This window comes from Manis javanica, chromosome 4, assembly GCF_040802235.1.
Source record: "Manis javanica isolate MJ-LG chromosome 4, MJ_LKY, whole genome shotgun sequence".
In the NCBI taxonomy this organism is placed as follows: Eukaryota; Metazoa; Chordata; class Mammalia; order Pholidota; family Manidae; genus Manis; species Manis javanica.
The window spans coordinates 83,949,591-83,970,838 of record NC_133159.1 but is presented as its reverse complement, the minus strand read 5'-3'; the positions used below and the strand labels follow the sequence as shown (position 1 = coordinate 83,970,838).

Here is a 21,248-nt window from a genome sequence, read left to right as displayed (position 1 = left end):
TGGATATTTAAGTTTATAATCAGAAAGAGAAATGAAAAATGCTGTTTTTAAAGCACATATCCAACTAGTCCACTAAATTAGTTTGAAGCTACACAAACTTCTTAGCAGTCCCTGGTAATATTTTCTTTATTTCAATGACCCCCCCCACACACACACACACCCATGCAGACTGTGCATTGTCAAAACCAGGCATTGTTTTATTTATTTATATGGTCTTAATCAAAGTTCATAATAAATGCTCAATTAAAGTATATGTAACTTAGTTGATAAGTAATGAGCAAATTATTTAAAATGATGTTATAGTCAACTTTCTGTAGGATAGTGATAATTTAAAAAGCAAAACGAAATGAATCATTGTATTAACATGCATTAATATGACAACATTTTAAGAGTGGATCAAATATTTCAGAAACTGATCTTTTCAAATAAGTAATGTTTTGAAATGTGGATGGTTAACTGTATGCATAAGTTTTAGATTTCTACAGGCTATTAATAAAGCCAAATAGAGATAGAGTATTTGACTGAGCTGAAGATTTTCAATTTGTCAGCAATATCTCCATAAGGCATCCCCCTGTAATCCACTTCAATCAAAGAATTTAGCTGCATTGCTTCTGCTAATGGCTCTTCAGTTTATGCTGTTTGAAACAACTCATAGGAGAGGCAAGAATGGGAACATTTTCAGTGCATTCAAAACTATACTTCCTGTCCCAGCCTTAATAAGCTCCATCAAAAGTGGGTAACAAAAGGGGTTCTAAATAATCTTTGCTGAAGTGCTGGCTCCATATGTAAATACAATCATAAAAAAACCCAGAAAAGAAACTTAAACAAGATAGAAAAATCCTTACTGTATATGTGACAGTAGAAGGTTTAGATACATATAAAGGAAATGTTTTCTAACCTACTATTTTAGAATATAGTCCCACTCTAGAAGTCAGGCAAGTTATACTGATATATGCTTGGTATAATGTTGCCCTCATACTTTAAAAATTAAATTCAATATTCAACAATATAACACTTGGGTAATTGTAAAGGGTAAGCTTTAGATAAAAGGTATGAGTGACCTTGAAGGAAACACAGAACTTGACTAGGATGTTATGTTATCCCCGCACTCTTTTTAGTATCTTAGAGAACAAACTCATACTTCAGCCCAAAGTGTTACAATAATGTAAAGATCATTATACTATCAGAATCTGGTGTGAAATTCTGTCATCTGAGTGGTGTGTGTTTTTAATCAATCCAAAATCTCTGATTTGGGGATTTAATACCAGTGATTGCTGTTAATTTCTTCAGATTGGTACTCATCATAAAACTCATATTTCCATATGTTTTTTTTCCCCTTCATAAAATCTTATCCCGAGACAGCTAAAATCCTTTTGAGAGCACAAACAGTCAAACCTGGGCTCATAGCACAGAAGTAATACACTCTTTATAGCAGCATTCATTAAGGTACTAGACGGAGTACAAAAAGCAGCAACAGGGAGCTTTCCCCTAAAAGCTTTTAACACAACTCTTTCCAAGACCCATTAAATTGGCCCAGCATTAAAGCCTCCAGCCACCCCCATTTATTGATCCTCATCACCACGGAGCCCCCTATTCTGTCCAGCTCAAGACTGAGGTAATTTATCTTTGCTACATAGTCCACCAAAGTCACTAGTGTACAAGCAGCACGTGATGATCCAAACTCTAAGTGAGGCGATCACTGAGTGTTGTCCGTATGTTCCGGCAAAGTCCCTGCTAATGTAAATATTTCGTAGATTTCTTTCCCTTGATTTCTATTTGGCTTACTAATAGGCAACATCTATTGAACATGTACCACGGAGTTGCATTATGATAAGTGCTTCAAACATTTTTATTTAATCCTTACAACAGCATAATGGGCCATTTATCCCCATTTTGCACATGAGAGAAATGAGGCTCAAAGAGTTTAAGCAACTTCCCAGAATTTCAAAGCCAATATAGGTGGCAGAATCACAGTTTTAAAAGGCTCATGGTGAATCTACCCTTTCACTTGCCTAATATTTTTATTTGGGGCTGTGTTACTATGTATAAGGATCTGTAGCAGACATAGTTTAGCAGTGGTGAACCACATGGATGTGGTCCCTGTGTTCCTGGGGCTTCCAGGAAAAAGAGTATTTTTGTACATTAATAATTCTGCAAATCCTTTAGTTTTACATTTACTTGACATATTTAGATTATATTTTCAACAAGGTACACCCATAAAAAGACATTTGTCATTTTCTTTCTAACCAACAAGACAACTCACAGTGTTCTTAATTCAGTGAAACAGAAGTTATTTTGAATTGGTCTCCCCTTACCCACAGAATTCCCATATATCATGGACCACACAGTACCAGCTATGCTTCCAGTGTCAGTGTCCTTGCCAATTAGCCATTTGCGTTCCCCAAAGAACCACAGTTTGGGCAAGATAGTTACATGATCCATCTATTTATACAAAATTTAGAGCTGTTTTAAAAATGTGCTTTGGAGAGAATAGTGGTGAGCTGAAACTTAATGATTATGTCCTACATCTTAGAGAATCTTTACATATGTGATTTCATTTAGTCTTCTTCAGAACATCCCACTGAGGTAACGATTGTTACACTCACTGTACTGGTGAGGAAACTGAGAGGGCAAGAAACATGCTCAAGGTCACAAAACTTACCCAAGCCTCTGTGCTCCAGTCTTCCATTCCATACTGATTACACACACACACACACACACACACACACACTACAAATTTACATGAATATAGCTTAGTTAAGTAATTTCTCTTCCCTCTCAAGCATGACAAATAGAAAATGGCCTGTTCTTAGTCTTATGACTCATAGCCTTGGCTGGGAGAACAGGACAGAAAAGTCTTGAAAACATCATATGCAGTATACAAGCTTTGACTTCCTAACTGTCTCTCAAATATCCACTTTCTTCACCTCATGTATTTATTCTCCAAATATTGATTGAGCCTTTTCTTGGTGCCAGGCACTATGGAAGGTACTAGGATACAACTAAATACAAGATGAATATAGTTTGTCCCTGCCTGCATGGAGTTTGCAGTCTAGTGGAAAACTAAGTATGGAAAAAAGCAAACAAAAATAAGTACACAGAAATAAACTGCTCGGAATGCTATGAAATCTACAAAAAACTGAGTGTAGTAGCTGTCTCATGAGTTATTTTATTCTACAGTGCCAATACATGACCTCCCACGCTGTCAGGGAAACGTCTGAACACAAACTTGAAAATTTTTCTGCATTAGAGAGAACTCTAAAATCATCAACATAAGTCCACATAATGCAAGTAGCTTTATGATTTGTTCTTTGCCTACAGGCTTTTGTATCCATTTGGCATTACAGGTATATAAATGTATGTTATTTTTTCACGACTTAAAAATTAGATTTTAAAGTATAAAGTAAATGCCATAAAATGAAAATTCATAAATGATTCATTAATTATATGTCTAAAGAAAGTGCCATTATATCAATTACATACACACATAACATGTATTATATTATATTATACATAGCATTATATAATACAGTATATAACATATTGTATTATATATAGAAATATACTTAGAAAGCAAACCCTAAATATGTTATTTCACTCTCATTTTTTGCATGTCTGGTTAATTCCTTCCTAGTCATCATCTAAGACTTAGTTCGAAGATCTCTGATCCTTCTTAAGATTCAGGGCAGAGTCTGATTGGCTCTCATTAAGTCTTGTTTGGCCTTTTTGTCTACTGTAGCTCTTATCATGCTCTAAGTATTCATACTAGCCATTTCCAAAGCTTACATAGCCCTCTCAGTAAAAAAAGTTCTATGCATATCTGATATGTCTGTATGTATAATTATAATTATAAATGACATACATTTAGAACTGTTATACTACTATTCACACTGTATAAGAAACTGAAAAGATGAGGTAATGATTAAAGTAAACATTATTATAAAATATTTTACTCTACATTTTTTAATGTTATAAAACCCTCAATTTCAATTTCACTGAATGTCATTAAGATATATTAACATCTTTGTGGTCATAACATGATAAAATATATTTTCTTTTTAAAAATCTCACTTTAAATTCTTGTGATAGAAAGATTCAAAGATACCATTCTGGATTCAGGTTTTGATGGTTGTCATGGCAGGAATGGGTGGTTCACTAGTTTATGGGTAGTGCATTAAATTACCCAGATTCAAAAATCCTGACACTCATTTACATTTTTGTTTTTTTGTTTGCCTTTTTTACTGAATGGGATTGCAGACATGGGATCCCTGGTGGGGGCAGGTAATTAGGGCTACAGGTATCACAGTAAACTAGACAGAGTCAATGTCATAGATTCAGAAATATATTCTTTTTTTTTCCACTCAGAAAAAAATAACAGATGTTTTACACCATTCACCTGTCCCAATCAGTCTCATGATTTACCTACTGGGAAACAGAAGGGGAGGGAAATCTGAGCTTTCACCTCATGCAGTAAACTTTGATACAGTAATAGAAATATTCCCTTTAGGCAGTACTCAAACATTTTTGGTAAAATGTACAGTCTTCCAGTTTTCCAGTCTCCTCCTCTTTTCTTCAGGGAGATGGGCGAAACGCGCAGCATACACTGGCAGCAAGAACCCAGTGCCTTGCAGTGTGCATTGTAATCTCACTTGTCTCAGCCAGAGAGAGAGGCCAGTTTGGGTTTCCCCATGGACCAGATGCCTGCTGAGATGAGCTAGCACCACTGCCCACTTCTGAAGCTGGAGTCTGCTGAGGTTATATCTGTGATCCATTTTTCCCCCTCTTAATTGGCTGGGACTCAGTTGTATCCCCTCTTGATATGACACCTTGGTTCTTGAGGGCTCTGCAGTCTACTTGGAACATCTGCTGTACTCTCCATCGACTGCCCTACTGACACTTCTCCACTCAGATCGTCATAGTTGAATTACATGCCACACGCCTCAGCACAACACAATGGAAAGGCCACAAATCCTCAATTACACCTACATATTTTTGTAGAAACATCGGAGTTTTGTTCATTCTATACAAGAACTAAAGACCAAATCTGGATCTTCTTCTGCCTAATCATATTGCCTGCAAAGTTTCCTTTGATTTAACTACTGTCTAAGTTGGTCCCAGGAAACTTGTGCGGCCACTCCTCCCAGAATACACAGTAAAGACCCATGTGTCTCACTGCTGGCTCCCCTCGTACACCTGGTCACACCAGCCAATAGAAAGTCAAACAGCATGGAGATGTCCCCTTCCTTATTTCTGTGTTCTGAAGAGCATACGAGTACAGCTAATTGGCAGATTCTAACTCACATCCAAAACTTTAGGAATAAGAAAGTCTGAGAATAATATATCTTAATTTTCTAGCTTCTACAATACAAAAAGACATACTAGAAGGAGAGTGAAACCACCATATCCATTTCAAGAAGCCCACAATTACTCTCACTCTTAAAACTTTACCTAGAATTATGCCTAGCTAAATCTGCTTACTCTGGGGAATTTTCTTGACGTCCTAATAGTCTCATATCTCCATGAAGAAATTCTCATTTTATAGGCATGAAGGAAATTAACAATTGTGACTTCCCTAGGAGAGTATGCAAAAATGCCAGTAAGTCTTCTCTATTAAAGTATCTGTAAGCTTTGTAGGAAGGAAGAATGAATAGCTTAGGCAAGTTCCAGGCTTTCTTCTTAGGGCTCCTCTAGAGCTTCTTTATCTATTTAGTGAGTGGTTTATCTTTTTATTTAAAAGCCTAATAAGAAAGCTTAGCTTGGACTTTTGCCCAGAAAGGCCTAAGTGGTGAAATTGCAGGGAAATTTTGAGCCTTCTGCCATTTCAATTCACCAGAAACTGAAATGCCCCTCTATTCTCTGGATGAAACATTCCTGTTTTTTTTTTCCCCAAATGCTCAACTATGGGAAAGAACCTTATACCATTTTTTTGTGTGTACAATCCTGGTCTGCAAGCAGGGGTTACTTAAATTCAAAGTTTTCCCTGTTTAAATACAGTGGTCAATGAAATGTATTTAAAAATGTTATCGGGGATACAGGAAAGATGGCAGAATAGGAAGAGAAGATGGAGACCTCCCCAAAGCAGATAAAAGAGGAAAATACAGCAAATGCAACTAGACTTGAAAACTGTAGAACAGACCCCCTACATCTGAGGACGAAGAGAGGAGCACACAGAAAAGGCAGCAAAAGCTGAGATTGAGCAGGATTCATGCTCTCCCCCCACACCAGCCTGCAGGTAGAGAAAGAGGAACAGAAAGGGGAGGGGGTAGGAGCCCAGGAGCGCTGCACACCTGGCCCTGGAGATCTCCTTAGGGAGCACAAGCCCACAGTACACTTAGTGCTGGTGATTACTGGGTCTGGACACTAGTGGCAGGCAGAACACTCTGGCAGGCTTAGACATACTCTGCCAGTCCTGAGACACAAAGCAGAGGCGGCAGTTTGAAAGACTTGCCAGCATTTGGAGGGGTACCAGAGGGATGAGGGTTAGATGGAAATCTCTCCTCAGGAGAAAGGGCAGGTGGAGGATACTTCCACAACTCTTCCTCAGCTCAACAGATTGGGAACTCTCGGAGCTCCAGATGCTCCATCCCCCTTGCTGGCAACACAGCCCCCAGGCACGTCCCTGAACACTGCTGGGAACCAACCCATGTGGCCCAGCAACAGCATCAGGCTTTGCTGCCTGGCAGGTGAGGGAGACTGTCCCAGCTTGCTTGGCTCCATTTCAGCCCAAACAGACAGGTGCCTGGAGGAGCCAGCTCCAAGAGCTCCTTCCTCGCTGTGGGTGTCCAAACCTGGTCCTGTGCATCTGGCTGTGTCACATTGGTCCACCCACCCCATTAACCCTGCAGTCCCACCATTACTGTAGGCCAGGCAGAGGGCACCCCATCCACAGCAAGCTCAACAGAGATTCGTGAGCTGATCACAAAGGCAGCAGCCCAAGCAAACCTTCAACCGAGACTGAGACCACTACAGAAGCCACACAGAAAGGCAGTCCACCCATGGCATGCCAACAACTAGGGCCCCTGTAAAATAGAACCAAGCACTAGAGAGTAAAGAATCTTGAGCTTCCTGGGCACCACAGCAAACCTTCTTCATAAAGCTATTACTCTTTAGACCAGAAAGCATAGCAGAGACATCTAATACAAAGGAAGAAACACAGAACCTCTGCAAAATGAGCAGGCAGAGGAATTTGATCCAATCAAAACTACAGCAAAGAATCCCCAAAAGAGGGCTAAATGAAGCAGAGATCACCAATGATCTTGATAAAGATTTCAAAATAAAAGTGATAAACATGCACATGGATTTACAGAAAAGTATTCAAGATCTCAGGGAGGACATCAACAGAGAGATAGAAACCTGAAAAAGAACCACTCAGAGATGAAGAATACAGATTCTGAAATGAAACGTACAATGGATGGACTTAAAAGTAGATTACATCATGTAAAGGAGAAAGTAAATAAAACAGAAATTAGAGAACAGGAAAGCAAAGAAGCTGGGGAACAGGGAGAAAAAAGGATCTCTAGGAATGAAAGAATGATAACAGAGCTATGTGACCAATCCAAACAAAATAATATTTGCATAATAGGAGGAACAGAAGGAGAAGAGAGAGACAAGGGTATAGCAAGTCTCTTTAAGGAAATAACTGTTAAAAATTTTCCAATCTGGGGAAGAAAATAAACACTCAGCTCATAGAAACGCAGAAATCACCTAACAAAAGGAACTGAGCAAGACAACACCAGGACATATAATGATTAAACTGGCAAAGATAAAGGGTAAGGAGTGTTGAAAGAAGACAGACAGAGAAAAAGTTTACTTATAAAGGAAACCCCATCAGGCTATCAGCAGACTTCTGAACAGAAACTCTACAGGCCAGAAAGGAGTAGCATGGTATATTTAATGTACTGAAACCGAAGGACCTCCAACCAAGAAACCTCTACTAAGCGAGATTATCATTTACATTTGAAGCAATGATTAAACAATTTCCAGATAAACAAAAATTGAAGGAATTTGCCACCACTAAGTCAGTCTTACATGATACATAAAAGGAATTGCTGTAGATGGAAATTACCTTAAGGCTAAATAGCTTTTACTAGTGAAAATAAACCCATAGTAAAGGTAGTAGGCTAACTGACTACCAAGGAAGTACAAAATTGTAACAAAATAAGGAAAATCAACTATACAAAAAAATCAGTCAAGGGACACACAAATGGTGCAGATTATGACATCTAATACAAAAAATGTGGAGAAGAAAGAAGGAAAGAAAGTAACTTTAGATTTGTTTGAAACAGAGTAATAAGCAATTTAAGAAAGACTATCATATAGTAAAGAAGCTATCCTTAAACATTTTCTAACTACAAAACTAAAGCCTACAATAAATATATATACACACACAAATAAATAAATTTTAAAAAGAGAGAGAAATCCAAATAAAACACCAAAGAAAACCATCAATAACAAGAGAAGAATATAAGAGAGGAAGAAAGGAACAGAGAGGAGATAGAAAAAGCAGCAGAAAATAATTAATAAAATAGCAATAACTACATATCTATCAATAATCACCTTAAATGTAAATGGACTGAATGCACCAATAAAAGACATAAAGTGGCAGAATGGCTAAGAAAACAAGGCCAATCTTTATGCTGCCTACAAGAGACTCATTACTTACCCAAAGACATACACAGACTAAAAGTGAAGGGATGGGAAAAGATATTTCAAGCAAATAATAGGGAGAAAAAAGTAGGAGTAGCAGTACGTACATCAGACATAATTGATATCAGAGCAAAGAGTAACAAGAGACAAAGAAGGACATTACATAATGATAAAGAGATCAGTCCAACAAGAGGATATAACCATTATAAATATCTATGTACCCACACAGGACCATCTAAATATGTAAAATAAATACTAATAGAATTAAAGGAAGAAAAGGATTGCAACAAATTCATTTTAGGAGATATAACATACCACTCACATCAAAAGACAGATTAATCAGAGAGAAAATAAATAAAGGAATAGAAGTACTGAACAATACATTAGATCAAATGGACTAAACAGATATCTACACAACACTCTACCCAAAAGCAGCAGGACACACATTTTTCTCAAGTGTACATGGAACATTCTCCAGAACAGATCACATACTAGGCCACAAGAAGAGCCTCAATAAATTCTAAAAGACTGAAATTGTATCAAGCAGCCTCTCAGAACACAATAGTATGAAACTAGAAATAAATTACATAGAGTAAAGCAAAGGACTTATAAACACATGGAGGCTAAACAACATGCTTTTAAATAATCAACATATCAATGAACAAATTAAAACAGAAATCAAGCAATACCTGGAGACAAATGAAAACAAAAACACAACAGCCCAAAACCTGTGGGACAAGGCAAAGGAAGTTCTAAGAGGAAGGTACATAACAACACAGACTTACCTCAAGAAACAATAACAATCCCAAATAAACAGTCTAAAATCACAATTAAAGAAACTAGAAAAAGAAGAAAAAATGAAACCTAAAGTCAGTAGAAGGAGGGACATAATAAAAATCAGAGCAGAAATAAATAAAATCGAGAAGAATAAAACAATAGAAAAAAATCAATGAAACCAGCATCTGGTTCTTTGAAAGAGAAATAAACAATATAGATAATCCCCTAGCCAGACTTATCAATTAAAAAAAGAGAGTGTACACACAAAAACAGTATCAGAAACAAAAATGGAAAGATCACTATGGATACCAGAGAACTACAAAGAATTATTAGAGGATACTATGAAAAATTATATGCCAAGAAATTGGACAACTTAGAAGAAATGGACAACATTCTAGAAAAAGACAACCTTCCAAGACTGACCCAGGAAGAAACAGAAAATCTGAACAGTCCAATTACCAACAATGAAATTGAACTGGTAATCAAAAAACTACCTAAGAACAAAACGCCTGGACTATATGGCTTCAGGGACCAAATTTATTATAGAGATGCAAAGATGGTATAATATTCATAAATCCATCAATATCACATACTAGTTTAACAAAAAGAAGGACAAAACCGACATGATCATCTCAATACATGCTGAAAATATATTTGACAAAATTCAATATCCATTCATGATAAAAACACTCTCAACAAAATGGGTATAGAGTGTATATACCTCAACATAATAAAGGCCATATATCACAAATCCACAGTCAACATCATACTTAATAGTGAAAAGCTGAAAGCTTTTCCTCTAAGATCGGGAACAAGACAAGGATGCCCACTCTCCCCACTTTTATTCAACATAGTACTGGAGGTCCTAGCCACAGCAATCAGAAAACACAAAGAGACAAAAGGCATCAGTATCAGTAAAGAAGTTAAACTCACTATTCGCAGATGACATACATAGAAAACCCTAAAGAATCCACCAAAAAACTACTAGAACTGATAACTGAATTCAGCAAAGTTGCAGGATACAATATTAATACACAGAATGTGTTGCATTCCAATATACTAGCAATGAACTAGCAGAAAGGGAAATCAGGAAAAGAACTCCATCTATAATTGAATCGAAAAGAATAAAATACCTAAGAATAAACCTAATCAAGGAAGTGAAAGACCTGTACTCTGGAAACTACAAAACACTCACGAGAGAAATTAAAGAAGACACCAGCAAAAGGAAATATATCTCTGGATAGGAATAATTAATATTATCAAAATGGCCATCCTGCCCAAAGCAATTTACAGATTCAATGAAATCCCTACCAAAATACCAACAACATTCTTCAAAGAACTAGAATAAATAGTTCTAAAATTCATATGGAACCACAAAAGACTGAACAGCCAAAGCAATCCTGAAAAAGAAGAACAAAGCTGGGGGATTATATACTCCCTGACTTCAAGCTCTATTACAAAGTTACAGCAATCAAAACAATTTGGTACTGGCACAAGAACAGATTCGTAGATCAATAGAGCAGAATAGAGAACCCAGATATGAACCCACACATATATGGTCCATTAATATACGATAAAGGAGCCTCTTCAAAAACTGGTATTGGCAAAACTGGACAGCTACATGTAAGAGAATGAAACTGGATTATTGCCTAACTCCAAAGACAAACGTAAACTTGAAATGGATCAAATACCTAAATGTGAGCCATGAAACCATAAAACTTGTAGAAGAAAACATAGTCAAAATCTCTTGAATAGAAACATGAGCAACTTTTTCCTGAGCATGTCTCCTCAGACAAGGGAAACAAAAGCAGAAATGAACAAATGGGACTACATCAAACATAAAAGCTTCTATATAGCAAAGGACACCATCAGAACAAAAAGGCATCCTGCAGTATGGGAGAATATATTTATAAATGACTCATTTGATGAGAGGTTAACATCGAAAACATATAGAGAACACATATGCCTCAACACCAAAAAGCAAATAACCCAATCAAAATTGGGCAGAAGACCTGGACACTTCTCCAAAAGAAGAAATTCAGATGGCCAATAGGCACATGAAAAGATGCTGCACATTGCTAATCATCAGGGAAATGCAAATTAAAACCACAATGCGATATCATTTCACATCAGTTAGGATGGCCACTATCAAAAAGACAAGGAATATCAAATGCTGGTGAGGATGTGGAGAAATAGGAACCCTCCTACACTGTTGGTGGGACTGCCACTTGGTACAACCACTGTGGAAAACAGTTTCGAGGCTCCTCAAAAAACGAAAAACATAAATACCACTTTACCCAGTAATTCAACTCCTAGGAATTTACCCAAAGAAAACAAAATCCCTGCTTTGAAAAGATATGCACCCCTATGTTTATCACCACACTGCTTGCAAAACCCAAGATATGGAAGCAACCTAATTGTCCATCAATAGACAAATGGATAAAGAAGATGTGGTACATACACACAATGGAATATCATTCAGCCATAAAAAGATAAGAAATCCTGCCATTTGCAATAAGATGGATGGACATATAGGGTATTATGCTCAGTGAAATAAGCCAGGTGACAAAAGACAAATACCATATGATTTTACTTATTTATGGAATACAAAAACAAAGCACAACAGAAGGAACAAAACAGCATTAGACTCATAGACACTGAGAAGTGAGTAGTGGTTACCAAGGGGAAGGGAAGTGGGCTGGGATGTGGGGAGGGGAGTGGATGGGAATGGAGGGAGGGAGTGGGGGACCTTTGAACTACTGTGATGTACATTTGGTAAAATAAAAAATAAAGTTATCAGAAGACTTAACATAACATATAGGTTAAGAGCACAGCTTCTGGAGCCAGATAGTCTTGAGTTCAAATCATGACTACATTACATACTGGGTGTATAATCTGGGGAGATTTTCTTAACCTCGTTTTACAGCATTTTCTTCACCTGCATAGTAAAGATAACACATAGGACTTCTGTGAAGATTAAATTAATCAATATGTGAAGTTCTTAGAATGGTACCTATTATATTACAAGGTTCAAAGGACAGTGTAATCTGATTCAGAAAAGCAAGTTCCTCAATTTGGGGCATACCACAGATCACTACTACTTGCTAATTTTTCTCTCAAACTAAAATTTGTTGAGTAAAACTTATCAACCCCTGTGCCAAGGTCTTTCCCAACAATCTTTTGAGATGCTTAATATTTCCATTTTACAGGTGATTCAATGAACATGCAGAAAGGTTAGGTTATTTTCATATGAATAGGTCTAATAAGGTAACTCTCTCTAGGGTTGAAACGTAAATTGAGTCCAAGTCCAATGCTTTCCTATTGCTCTGTATTGCTTCTCTTAATAACAACAAATTTGTAGAGTTATCTACAGCATATAAACTAATTACGCATGCATTATTTCATCCCATTTCATTCTCACAACAACTCTATAGTATTGACAGGATTATTCAGCTGCAGGTAACAAAGTGTCTGGATGTCAGATCAAACAGGGCTTTATTCCTTGCACACAGGAGTAAGACATAGTTGGTTGCTAGCATTGCATCAGTGGCTCAGTAATGCCATCAAAAACCCAGGCTCCTTCCATCTTTACCCTCCACCATTCCAGGCGTGTTGACTTTTCATTCTTAAGCTTGTTGTCCTGTGTTTGCAAAATGTTTCTCACAGCTCCAGGGAAAACAAGGCAAGATCAGGTAGTAGGAGCAGATGCTGGCAAGGGAGGGAAGCCAACACAATTTACTTCTTTCATGAAGGAGACGGTCTTCTAAGAGAAATGCCAGTCACGTAGCCACACCCAGCCACAAAAGAGACTGGGAAGGTGAGCAATTAACTTTTTAGTCTCTGTTGTGGGAGGCAGGACAAGGATAAAGGAAGTTAGGAATAGCTTTTAAGGATGAGGCAACAGTAGTTTCCATTCCTAGGCATTATTATAGAAGTTTCTCAGGGTCACAGACCCAGAGAAACTGTGACTTGTCCAGTGTCCCAGAGATACTATCTAGTGTCCTGGTGTTTTCAAATACATTTTTTGACCTTATCCTCTAAAAGTTCCACTGTCTCACAACAGCCACGTAACTAGGCATTGTTTCTCAATTTCTTTTTCAGTAAAAAGAATGCACCTTAAATTCATTTTTGAGGAAATTATTTATTTTGTAATTCATACCATGCTATTTTTTTCAAAAACAATGAGGATTACAATAAAATGTACATATATAATAATGTTGTACACATTGAGATAAAAAAAGAAAATGGATATGATGAGGTGGTGAAAAAAAGTGCTAACCAAAAAAAACATATAGTTATTCGGATTTATTTTGAAATGTTGTATACCTTGTATTGGCACCTGCAGGGGAAGAAAAGATCAAAACAGGCTCATATGACTGCCCTTATATTGTGGAACCTAGATGGAAACATTCCAAGTGTGAAGGACAAACTCTTTTCTATAGTTAAATTTTTTAAATTTAAAATATAATTTCTGTGCTCTAATTTAACAAGAGGTTAGAGCTCCAATGAAAGAAATGGCTGTCCAGCATGTTTCTTATGCCATCTTGTGAGGGCATCACTTCTCTCAGGCAGGCTTTCTCTTCTGCACAGACATCTGAACCTGAATTACAGGAGTAATACATGCCCAGTGGGAATACACAAGCATGTACATATACACACATAAACAGATAAAATGAAAGGAGAAATAAATGACTGCTAATCCTGCCACCTGAAGATAACTGTTTACATGTTGTTGCATGTGTCTAGCTAATATCTTTTGATGTACAAAATCTACTTTTTCTTTCCAAAAATGCTATTGTACTGTATATGCTGTTTTGATGTCTAATTTTTCCTTTACAAATATATCAGGGACACTATCCCTGATCAAATAATAGCATCATACAACACGATTTTTAATTTCATTCTCATGTTTCATTATATGGCTATAAATCTTAGTATTTTAGCCAATTTTCAAATTTTAGGTTTTTCAGTTTAAAATTTTCCCTTATTATAAACGGTAAGGTACTTACCATTGTTATACGTCTGTCTCTGCACGCATTTAGGATAAATTACTAGAAGCGGAATTGATATGTCAAAGTGTTAGAGCATTTTTAAACCTTTCATCACATACTGCCAAATTGATCTCCAGAAATTTACTCTCTCATCATCTCAGCCAGGCTTTTGACAAGAGGTGGGTAGCAGACAATCTGAATTATACTCTCTGATGAGCACCACCATGAAGCACCATGACATTTGAAACAAGCTTCCCCAGTCTCTGACCTCAAGTTTACAGGTGAGGTGAAAGTCCTGACCTGCGAATCAGAAGACATGGGTGCTGTTTGGGGTATTATTATCTGCTCTAGTCACTAGTTGGTTGTTGTGAAGATCAAATGAGATAATATACAAGAATATGCTTCATAAATGTCATAGACATATGCAAACTTTGTAGGGAATTGCTAATTCAACAAGAGAATTCTTCTAAGCGTGGATGTATATCATAGTGTCAAAGAGTTGATCACAACTACATTGATGGGTCAGTCTCAACCTAAGGGATACAAAAAATTTCTGGGGGAATTGGGAATTTCACAGGGTTCTAAGACAGACCCCCGGAAGGTGGGGACATTTGTGTTGACTATGAATGAGAGAGGAGCAAGAGGGTCTCCCTGGGGAATGCTCTGAGGCGTGTAATCTCCATATTCTCAGCTTCTTCTGTGTCACTTTTTGTTTTACCTTTTAGGAAATATCCAAAGAAATGTGAACCCACATTCAATTGTGTAGCTGCTTGGTGGGTGTCGGTCTGTTAGTGATTTTCTCATAATGCCCAAAGGCAGCTGGATATTAAAAGACAATACAAGAGAGGCAAGGGATAGTTCTTTAGCCTTTGCTGCTATATAGGATGAAACTGAACCTGGTGTTCATGAAGCACTTCAAGATTACTGTGCTTTGTATTATTTGAAAATTACTTTATAGATCATGTACATTAAAAAGTCATTGAATCTGTATGAACAGGATTATCATTCTCACTAGTTCTACAACGGATTTCAAATGAAGTCACCATTACCATCATTGTCTTCTCTGGAGTTTAGCCTTTTTTTTTTTTTCTATTTATACTACTAAATAAGATAACATGTAAGAATGATTTACCCAATATAAATGATGATGAATAGTCAACATTGCAAAATACATGACTCTGACAATGAAGTTTGCTGAACTCTAAACAGTAAAACATTCACGCCCACAATAAATTTTGAATACCCTAGCTTTAGTAAGTTGGTCAGAACATGAATATCATTTAATGCCATTTTTGGGGTGTCTATCCATTTGGCAGAGAGTGTCAGAGAGTATTCTATTTCTGACAAAATTTTACTTTTGGTATCAAAGAATAAGTAGCATCAAGTTCAGGGCAGGAGGAATTTATGCACTGATACTTTTCCACAGAGTTTTCTCTTCCACAGAGTTAAATCAAATCAGCTGTTCACCAAAAAAATGCATAAGATCAATATATATATATATTGCCTGTACTTGTCACATCACATGATTCTATGCACAGACTACCCCTGAAATAAATAGCATTTTTTCCAGTGTCATATACCGTATGTCATGCTGGCTGCAACTTCAGTGCTTTTTTCCTCCAATATTTTAATGGGCAAGCTTGAGTAATATATTTCCCAATTTCAAACCCTTCAGTACTGACAGTCCAAAACTCCTGAGGATATGAACTAATGCAAAAGGTTCTGGCAGTGTTGAGCACCTTCAGCTCTGGTCTATCAGTGTCAAGTCCTCAAGCTCTTGAGAAATAATTTTACTTATTAAAACATATTTTCCCTTAAAAATACTGTGGAAAGACAAAGCTCTCAGTGACCTCTTAGGAAATTGTTGAATTAAGGAAAGAAGTCTACATAACTCCTCCATTTTAAAGTCTAGTGAAAGTATAATTAATGTACCAAAAAAGAACTTTGCTCATAGATTTGAATTCTTGAACTGAACCTGTACCTTGGGACTGTGGTGCAAACACGTTACTTCCCAGCACTTCATTTCTCTCAGAAATAAAGATAGACAAAGCCAACAAGTTGGATTAAAGAATGTGGCACACATTTGCAAGTTTTTAGCTAATGTCTTAGAATCCTGTAACATTCCCTGTTCCCCCAGGAATTTCATACCCTTAAACTCTGACCTACCAGTGTAGTTGTGATGAACTCCTCAACAGGGCTTAAAAACCCATTGTGCGCACAGCATTTTATTAATTTCATTTCAAAGAATGGGTGAGCACCATGGTTAGAGATTTCTTTTAGTTAGTGTTCATGTACAAGCAAGAGCTACCTGCAAATTCACCGATTAGGGTCCCTTGATTTTACAGCGCTTTTTCAGAAATATTATATATCTTGATAACAACTCTTCATGAAAATATTAAAGCAAAATTCCTTTTTAAAAATGCTGTCACATTACTTACTTCTAGTTACTTACTTCTCATGTGTTTTTCCTTCACAGCACATTAGCCTTCCTTTTAAGATAGACTTTCTCTTTAGATAAATATTAAAAATTAGCATCCTGCCAAGTGCAGGGTCAACAGCAAAAAAAAAAAAAAATCCATTTCTAGAATAAAGCAATCTCAGGTTAAAGAAAAACTGCTGACTGAAAGTATTGGTAAAGATAACATACTCACTTAAAAATTTGATGTCATTTCCTTTTTAGGAATATTAAGTCTTTATTTGATAATAGCCCCTAGCCACTAGTGTGAGAAAGTGGACAAACAACTATGGAGCAGTCAGAAAAACACTAAAAAGAAAGCATGGTCTAGCAGAGCAAGCAAATTTAAACTCTGCACACCACTCTATAAAGGATGAAGTCTTTGATAAAACTGTCAAAGAGACAGGTGATCAGTCACATCATTTCAGATATCCCTGTCAATGCCACTCCCTGCATTCAGTCTGAAGTCCCACCTAGGCCTGCCACTCTTCAAACATTACTGTACCTAGCACCTCACAACTTTTGGTGGTGGGGTGTGTAGTGAATAATTAGTTCTAATTTATTCTAAACAAATTATCATAAATGTTCAGAGTTAATTATAAGGAATTTCAATGCAATGTTTACAATAGCAAAAAATATGCACACAATTTTCACAAAGACTTATATAATGGTATATTCAAGAAACAAAACAATGTAACATAGTATGCTGTAGAAGAATACTAAATATGGGAAGATGTTCAAAATACAGTTAGGTGGAAAAAAGACAGACACATAAACATATAAGTCAGCTTAGAAAGATTTATATCAAATATTAGAAATTACTAGGAATGATTGAATTATGAATGATTTCCTTATGTTTGCTTAGTAGTAGTTTTAGCTATCTAAAGTTAATTTTTAGAGAAAAAATAATTTTTTAAAAGAATTTGCAGTTTCCTTCAGTGCTTACACTAGCCAGCCAATACAAATATATCAGTCTTAATAGCGTAGTGTTGTTTGTATAATTGTTTAATTCCTCACATTACCTTTATTTTGACAGGGAATTTCTCAAAACATTATTTCTCAAAGTGGAGAAATAAATCTCTCATAAGAGATATTTCTGACTGCTTGATCATCACTTGGGCAGAATTTTTAGAAGGAGCCTTCAGGAACTTCTCCAAAGAGCTTTCTTATACCCTAACCTGGGACACCTGTCTTATTCAATGTTAACCTTCATGAAAAAGGATATTTGAAGTGAAGCTTCAAGAGTGTGAGAGTGACATGAATTGGCCAAGTGGAAGCCGGTGGTACAATTAGAGGCCTTTTTCAGATAGGCATTATTGCAGACTCAAAATCAAATTTGGTTCTTTTAGCCATAAAAGATAATCCTACTTTTTTAGTAATACAGCTATCTAAATTTTTATAACTCTTCTTTTAATTTACTCATTACATAACCATAGCAGGATAGAAAAGAAATCATTACTTTACTAGTTGGAATTAGCTCTAAACTTAGATAAAGAGTTGCCATAATTAGGAGCACTTTGATGGAAGCTTGGAAGGAAACAACAAAGGAGGAATAGGGATTTGAGGGAATGTAGCATTTCCTTCTGTGAAGGGCTGGTTATCTGTGTTGGGGAAAAATAATTCTATGTACTGCCAAGTTCTAAAAGGAAGTCATGTGTTAAGTTTAATCTACAGGCATTCTGTGACATGTGGGGTGCAAAGATTTATAAGAAGCAAGTCCTGTCCCAAAGGAGTATTCAGTCATCACAATCTATAATGTAGTTTTTAAGTTGTTCAACAAATTGGAAACATTACAAACATAATTTTGAATGGTCTTCCCATAGAAAATTAGAAAAGAGTGTCACCTGAAAGAGCTGTCTACCTTTCTTGAATTTAGAAGCATACACTTGCCCTTATAGTAGCCATTATGTTGAGTAATATCAGAATTTGAAGCCTAGTAACAAGGGCATGCTAATGAACAGTACCCTGAACTGCAGAAAAGTATGGGGTTTTTCATGGGGTATCTACAGCTCCTTATGAAACAGATTCTCTCTGAATCTCTATACATTTGGGCTGTATTACACAGGTTTTAGTCATTTATTTTGCCACAGATTTTTTTAAGATCCATGTGCCACGTGTACTATATTATTTTAAAATAAATTCTTATTTAAATCAATTGAATTGATTCACTTTTTGAAACTTTATTCAAAGCAATAAAGATCCATGAAATTATAACTTTGATGTGCAAACTGCATTTTTTTAATATAATTAAAATAGCCACAAGTACTAAAATTAAAATTAAAAATGATCAGCAGGATGTCATCTAAAAAGCCACATCATACTCCATCAGTACAACACAGCATAGACATTAAGACAGAAAGCCCTGGAATCATATTGCCTGTGTTCATATTTAGTTCCTCTGTGATTTCAATAACCTCTCTGTGCCTCAGTTTCCTCATCTATACTTACTTTCTAGGTGTGTCTGTGGGAAATATTTAAATTATCAAAAATATTTTGGACAAAACAAGTCTTTTATGAATGTTAGCTCGTATCAGCTATTATTGTACCACAAACTGGGAGCATTCCAGAGACTGAGAACAACTAATACCCTCCCTGGAGGGGATTATATATTTACAACCAAGAACAGAATGCCCCCAAAAGATCTGAGTTCTTTGAAATATTCAGTGAATGTGTTGAAAGTCTGCCATCTCAAGACCCCAACCCAGAAAGGAACACACCCCAGCACAGCTCAAGGGGGCATTTGTGACAGTGAGGAAACCGAGGGTACACACAGCCTTGTCCAGCTGCATCCAATGAAGTGAGAGTTGCTTCAGATGTCCAGGGCTTTGCTTCTTTGCAAGGTGTTACCAAACAGAGCTCTGTTCTGTTACTGATTTAAAAAGGAGGAGACACAAAGTTCACAGCTTAAAAAAATGACCGAAGAGAATTCAGAAGCTGACTTATTTGAAGAGGAAAACCTGAAATGCCAATCCTTTTGTTTGTATCACCTTCTTTGTTTATTTCTCCATTCACAGTTGCAGCTGATGGTGTAAATGCAGCATATTCCCTGCCTAAGGCCAAACTCCAAATGTGTTTGTGTTTGTAAACATCACTGATTCACAGAGTCACTTAGACTCCAAAGTATAATTTTCTGAGTTTGAACATCAGGGTCTAGACATAATAAAATGTAATCTCAGACCTCATTTGTATTTGAAAGTAATTGTATAGACTACGCATGTGACTGTACATTCAAGCCTTCTGAAAAAGAGGCTAACTGGTTAGGTGAAGCCTTAGGTGGGAAATTCTATTTCCAGTATATCATTACTATTTGTTAACAGCATTCCTGATTTTGGATAATCATAGGGGAAACACACACATAATAAAAACCACAAAGCCATAGTTTTCAAGCAAACTTGAGGAAAGGCAAGAGCAGCCAGCCTCTCATTATACAGCTGTTTCTCTACAGGCTCTTCAGGCATACAGAAGGTTTTAGTGAATTTGAATGTGCTGTGTACCATGTTCTTTTCTTTACTAAATCTTTTTCCCTATCCTATAATCTCTAGTAATGATCTGCTTTTTAAAACACTGCTCCAAATAGCTGAACTAAGAAGTATATCTCTTGATTATTTGGGGGTACAGAAATACGAAGTTTTCATTAGATGTGAGATTATAATACAGTATAAAAATTAAGTGCCATATGTATATGTGTGTGTGTATATATATATACATAAAATTTGAATACTTTGCCAGGGTTTAAAAGGCCCTGGAAGATATGGCATGTTCTGACTCCACAAGTCTCATCTTGTGCTCCTCTCCTCTTTACCCCTTGCCTCCCAACCAACCAATTTTCCAGAATTGCTTCAAAAATGGCCAGTTCTTTTTTTGGTGTTTCTAGGACTTTCATGCATGCTATTCCATCTATCTGGAAGACAACCCTGCCGCACACTCCACTTGGCTACGTCCAGCTCATTTTTATTCAGACCCCAGTTTCAGTACCAGCTCATTCATTCACAGATTCACTCATTCATTTATTTATTCAAGCAAGCAGTGTTTACTGAACACATGTTAAGTTCAAGCACTGTGTTAAAACTTGAGTATATGAACAGAAGAGTGAGACTCTCACTTTTATGGAGTTTATAATCCAATGAGGAAGACAAATAATGAGTAATTACATAAACTCACATATAACAGAATTATGGCAACTGTTTTGAAAGTACACAATCAATACCATGAGAAATAAAAATAAAGAGGATCTAATTTAGATGAGCCTCGGATGAGGTGGGGAAGAGGTTAAGGCCTCTGAAAAGTGGCCGTTAGGGTAAGACCAGAAAATTCAGCTGGACAAATGACAGCGTGAAGAGCTTTCCAGGTGCAGGAAACAGTGCAAAAAGACTCTGCTG

At 36.6% G+C, this 21,248-nt stretch overlaps 1 long non-coding RNA gene across 1 annotated transcript in view; it reads right to left on the bottom strand.

Moving 5' to 3' along the window:
- LOC118974024 (uncharacterized) overlaps nucleotides 1–21,248 on the bottom strand; it is a 358,703-nt gene that overhangs the window by 147,027 nt on the left and 190,428 nt on the right. The window lies entirely within an intron of this gene.